Source organism: Sinocyclocheilus grahami, unplaced genomic scaffold (assembly GCF_001515645.1).
Source record: "Sinocyclocheilus grahami isolate Dianchi unplaced genomic scaffold, SAMN03320097.WGS_v1.1 scaffold65.1, whole genome shotgun sequence".
NCBI lineage: Eukaryota > Metazoa > Chordata > Actinopteri > Cypriniformes > Cyprinidae > Sinocyclocheilus > Sinocyclocheilus grahami.
In genome coordinates, this window is record NW_015505244.1 from 1,271,652 (window position 1) to 1,277,757 (window position 6,106).

The 6,106-nt window shown below is 41.9% G+C and overlaps 1 long non-coding RNA gene across 1 annotated transcript in view; it reads right to left on the bottom strand.

The window, feature by feature from the left end:
• The window catches only part of LOC107584955 (uncharacterized), an 11,149-nt gene extending 5,959 nt beyond the window's left edge, over positions 1-5,190 (bottom strand). Inside the window, exons 1-2 of the long non-coding RNA XR_001609201.1 lie at positions 5,115-5,190; positions 4,254-4,392 (exon numbers count right to left, since the gene is read on the bottom strand). This is a non-coding gene — a long non-coding RNA (uncharacterized lncRNA). The remainder of the gene's footprint in view (positions 1-4,253; positions 4,393-5,114) is intronic.
• Between the last annotated feature and the right edge of the window lie 916 nt (positions 5,191-6,106).

Here is a 6,106-nt window from a genome sequence, read left to right on the forward strand (position 1 = left end):
TAAATAGTCCTGCACAGTGTCAACAGCACAGGCGGTAACAAACTGCGCTCAGTGCAAGTATAGCAATAGCTAGAAAGACAAGTGAGGCTAGAGACTCACCGAGTGCTTGAGACGCCAAGGATGGCACGTCCAACTTGTAAAACCTAGCGAAAGTATTCTGTGAAGACCAGTCGGCTGCAAAACATATCCTGAATAGACTCCAGACCAGACCTATGAAAAGGCAATAACCCTCGTCGTATGAGCTCTGATGTTGAGAGCAGCGATGATCAGCCCAAACAAGAAGACGACTACACCAAGCATGGGTTAGACACACAATTTCCAAGCACATGAAATGTACATAGAACTGCACAGTGTCAACAGCTACACGCGGTAACAAACTGTGCTAAAATTGCAAGCATAGCAATAAACTAGAACAATTGAGGTTAGAGACTCACCGAAAGCACTTGAGACACCAATGACAGCACAACCAGCTTGTAGAACCTGGCAAAAGTATTTTCTGAAGACCAACCAGATGCAAAGCATATATCCAGAATAGATGTACCTTTAGACCAGGCCAATGAAAAGGCAATAGCTTGTGTCATATGGGCTCTGATATTGAAAGAGCATTCCTGTCAATGGCTCGCATAAGCCGACACGATAGCGTCCACTATCAAGGGAGAAAACCTCTGCTTAGTCTACTGCTCATTCCTTATCACAGCCACCTTAGCACACGAAGAGCTGGTCAGACTGACGAAAGACGGCTGAGCAGTCAATACAAATCTTAAAGTCCTGACAGGCAAATGGGGCTCTGGGCTTTGGTGTCACGCGAGGTCGATGGCTCCACAGACAAAGCGGGCAAAGAAATTATCTGCACCTTAAAGGGGGTAGAGATAGCTTTAGGCATGTTGCGAACCCAAAGCGAATACAATCGTCATCCACCAAGACCGCGTGCAAATCTTCCATGCGCTTAGTCGAGGCAAGGGCAAGAAGCAGAGCAGCTTTGAGGGAGAGCTTCCTCATAGCAGCAGATTCCAAGGGCTCAAACAGGGGCAGAGAGAGAGCTTTTAAAACCAGTGTTAGGTCCCACGGTGGCACTGAAGGCGGGCGTGGGGGATGTAGTCTCCTCGCTACCCTGAGAAATCTGACCACCAGCACATGCTTCCCGATCGATTGCCCGTTAACCGGGGAACGAAACGAAGCAAAAGCGGCCACATAAACCTTTAACACTGATGGTAGGCTCCCGTTATCTAGTCTGTGCTGCAGAAAACATGGAACATCCGTCACGAGGCAGCTCGCCGGGTCGAAATCTTTATCACAGCACCATTATGCAAACACTCCTCATTTAAGTGCGTACAGACATCTGAGCATCTCCAATCAGGGGGAAGTGAAAACATCGCAAATGTGTGTTCTCGCTTGTCGCAAACAGATCCAACTCCTCTCCCGGAGCGGTCCCAAATCATTTGAACCGAACTGGGATGCAGTCTCCACTCCCTGTGAGAAATTCCATTCCTCAAAAGCATGTCCGCTCCGTGGTTTAGGAGACTGGGGATAAGCGTCACTCTGATGGAGAGTAGATGACGATCCGCCCATGATAGGAGGCTTGCAGCCTGCTCGAAAATGGCTCTGGAGTGCTTGCCTCCTTGGCGATTAATGTACGAAACCACAGACATGTTGTTGGTGTAAATCAGCACATATCGCTGTTCCAGCTTCGGCAGAAAAGCCACTAGGGCTAAGGACACCGCTTTCAGATCCAAGCGGTTTATGTGCAAAAGACCCAGGTGGCAAACTGATTTATAAGGCCGACGCAATAAATCCCAAAAGCCTCTGAAAGTCCCTCAAGGGAATAGACCAGCCCGGTGCAGAGCTGATCAATGGTCGCTATGGGCTCTTGAGAGAGGCAGGCTCACATCTCCACCGAGTCGAAATAACGTTACACACCCAGATAGGTTATAGACTGACTGGGGGTGAACATGCTCTTCTGCATATCCATGCGCAGCATATAGGGACTCCCAATGGCGAAGCAGCACGTCTGTATGCCTGATAAGCACATCTCATGAATGGGCTAAAATCAGCCAATCGTCCAGATAGTATCCATGCACGTCGAGTGCTAAAGCCAGCTTGAATGGGAGCATTGACCACTGCTATGCTGTGCCCTCGAAAGCAAACCTCAGAAAGCATCTGTGGCATGGTGCTATCTGAATATGGAAGTATGCGTCTTTAAGATCTACGGATGCAAACCAGTCCCCGGAATGGTTTGTGCCAGGATCTGCTTCAGAGTTGTCAGCCTGAATGCGCACTTGTGAAGTGCTGTTTTGATGGGTCTCAGGTACATGATCGGACGGAGTCCCCCATCTCTCTTGGGTACCACAAAGGAGCAGGCTGTGAACCTCTTGTCTCAAAACGGGCATTTTGAGGCAATGTCAGTGATGGAGTCACACTGTTGAAACAGGGGGGTCTGTGTCTGAACTGGAGAGAAAACCTCCAGTGAAACGCCTGGAATAGCTCTCCATGTGTCTGACATAACTGACATAACGGCCGCGTCACTCCGGTCGCTATCACTGGCAGCGATGATCGAAGACTGGTGCCTCGCCCCGGCAAGGCTAAACGTGTACAGATAGGATGAGGAGGAAACAGCTCTTTTGAGAGAGTGCTTATTAGGGGTGGGCGATATAGCCTCAAAATTATATCACGATATTTCAAGAATATTTGCGATAACGATATTTATGATGATAGAAACAAATATGGAACAATGTTTTATTGGTGATTGCAGCTGGCAGGCTGCAACATTTATTAGTGCAAACAAAATGAAGGGCATTTTCCATCCTTTTCCAATGAGCTACAGTCATCGATGACAGACTACCTAATTCGAAGTGTAAATCTTACTGTCATAAGGTGGCAGCAGCAGCTGTGTGTTCGACTTGAAGCAGACCGATTGGTGTATGAAATCAAAATACAGCGAGAGTGACTTACCCCTTATTTACACTGCACGTGTCTGAGGCGCTTTACAGCTCCAACGCGGCCACCAGAGCTGATCACGGACACTCTAGTCAATGCTTGTGTTTACACCAGCCGCACCACAGCACGTTTCAGAAGCGTCCCAGAAGCAGCTCTCCGCGCCGCTTCGCTAAAAATAGGTGCCTCGCCTATTTTTGACGGTAAGAGTGTGCTCTCGAATATGCTCTAGAACCGCTCAAGCAATACTTTGATGTCATACGCCGTTCAGTCTGCGCAGCGCTGCTTCAAGTCGAACACACCTATTGGGTTTGTGGTGTTGTTGTTGTGCGCGCTAGGGAACGTAAATGCGCCATACGTCATCATGCCGGTATATCATTGATATCGCGATATGACACTTTTTTATCATGTAAAAATGTATACCGGTGTTATCGTGGACTGTATGATATGGCACACCCCTATGCAGTAGAGACGAAAATGTGGAATAAAGTCGTTATTTTTGTTTTCTTTGCGCAAAATAAATAAATAATTTATTCTCATTGCTTCGTAATATTACGGTTGAAACACTGATGTAACATGGACTACTTTGTCAATCATCTTGGTACTTTTCTGTGCCTTGACCATGGTAGTTCCCTTGCTGTCTATGGGAGAAACGACACGAGGGTGGGTAATTAATGACAGAATTTTCATTTTTAGGTGAAAAAACTATTTTGTTCCCTTTAAACAATTTTGCACTTGAAATGGCTACAATTATTGTTGCTATAGGGCGAGGCACCGCAGAGAACAGAGAGCGTGTGGCAGAAGGAGGAGGATTTTTTTCCACACATATTCATTTTATTTGGAATGCCAGAAGAACACATTGTCCGAACATATCGTTTGCCAAGCCATGTTATTTTTAATTTGCTTCAGGAAATAAAAGATGACTTGGAACCCTCAACTAGGAGTCATCCAATACCAGCTCTATCAAAACTTCTTCCAACCCTTCATTTTTTGGCCTCCAGTTCTTTTCAACGTAGCCTACTGTGGCTTATTTATATCTTTATTCTTTATTTGTGACTACGCTAATTTGCACTGCGCTTGGTATATTTCATTGGTCGATATGTAAATTAGATGTTTGTGGTGTTTGTGTTCTTTCATTTGCATGTTGTTAGTAAATCACCCGCAGAAATTTCCACACCCATCGGTGCTGTTTTGGAATTGTGCTCTCCCGCTAATTTGCCCTGTTTAGTTAAACTGGCCCTAAGTGTGTGTTGGTGTGCTTGTCAGTCCATAATGTAAAATATTACAATTTGGCTTGAAAATACAGAACAGGATTTTCTCACCAGAAGAAATATCCGGAAGATCCTAGGCTCTCTTCTTTGTCTTGCAATATGCGATTATCTGCTAAGACCCATGCCCTTTAGAGCTCAAAGTCTATCCATCCCTGACATGTGGGTATAATATACCTTAGTCCAGAGCAATCTAAAATGAACAAAGAATACGAACAGTTAAATTCAAACATAAGACAACATTTCCTACTTCAGTGTTCAAAATATAATTAAAATCTCACTTCTTATTATTTATCAATTTAAACAGAGTGAACAAAGACATACATTTTTTTGTGGGTTTCATATATTATTCTAATTAACTAACTAGTTTTAATACAGTACATCAAAAATCACACTATGAAAATGATTAAACATAAATCAAAACAGTACTTACATTCTAACAAGATTATGACTTCACATAAACATTACAAAAATAAATATCAACTACTTAAATATTTTAAACAAAATTTTTTTTTAGTGTCCTTAATATTTTAATTTTCACAAACGGTTACGTACAGTGTATATACAATACAAACATTTGTAACTTTTCAAATGTGATTATATGTTTGTGCTTTTGGAAATTGATCTTTAATTAGCCTTATTATTTTGCATTTAAGCCTCTTTTTGAGCATAAAATGTAATACAATTCTGAAAATGTAATTGTTGTATGTCCAATTATTTAGTTGTATTATCATTTATCCATATCAGGGTGTACTTTCACCCAAGTGGTATAGTTAAGACGTGTGTGGGGTTTTGACAGTGGAACTTTCATTAATTTTAGAAACTGTGTAAATCCAGCATCCTGTACAGACCGTATTATATAATACAAACAGTATTAATTTCATTTAAGAACAGTTATTATGTGACTATCTATACCTTGAAACCGATAACGGTGTTTTTGATAACTGATGATAATACTGCTCCGCTCTCTCCATGTTCAGTTCTTCGTGGCTGAAGTAGCGGCTCATGTAATAATCAGTCTAGCTCGCAGCGGCCTCTGTCGGTAAAAAAATAATCACTACATGACTGCTCTGGTAACCAGCAACTTTCCAGAGATAAAACGTTTAATTTCATTTCTGTGTGTTTCGTAGTGTTTTAATTTTACACTGTAGTTTTCAGACGAAAGGACATGTAGTTTTGAATAAAAAGGCGACATACCTTCACGCAGAGTGGACGCGGCACCGGATGAAGAGGCTCCGGTGGTCTTCAAGACGAGCGCATCGGCCAAATATCTGAAATATATGTAAAATTTCCCCCAAAACTGTCGAGACAAACTGAAAAAGTAAGGAAACCGTTTTTAATAGGTTTGAAATTGCGCTCCTGTCAGGTCAAGAGTGCAGATAACGGCTTTTTAACGGATTAAAATATCAGTCGACTGGGGAGATGTAAACATACTCGTAGGAAAAACAGCAATATTACTGTCAGGGCTTAAAGACACTTTGTTACAAAAAACAACATAACGCGCACATATTATTACCGCTGTGTCATCTGTCGCAGCCGCAGTTGCACCGGTCGACCGTTGGAATTTAAAACTTTAACCCAACTGGTTGTGTTGTTATAGAAATAACCCAATAAACATAGGAATAACCCAACAAAACGACCCAACATGTTTAGCCCAGATATTGGGTACAGTAAATAACCCAACGTTTTTTAGAGTGTATATATATTTAAGAAAATATGTTATGTTTATATATGAAATATATGTTTATATATTATAAATTATATGAATATAAATATACACATGCAATATATGTAAATATTTTCAAAATATATACTGTATGTGTGTTAATTTATATATACATAATAAATATACACAGTATACACACATTTATTATGCAAACAAAAACTTTTATTTTGGATGCGATTAA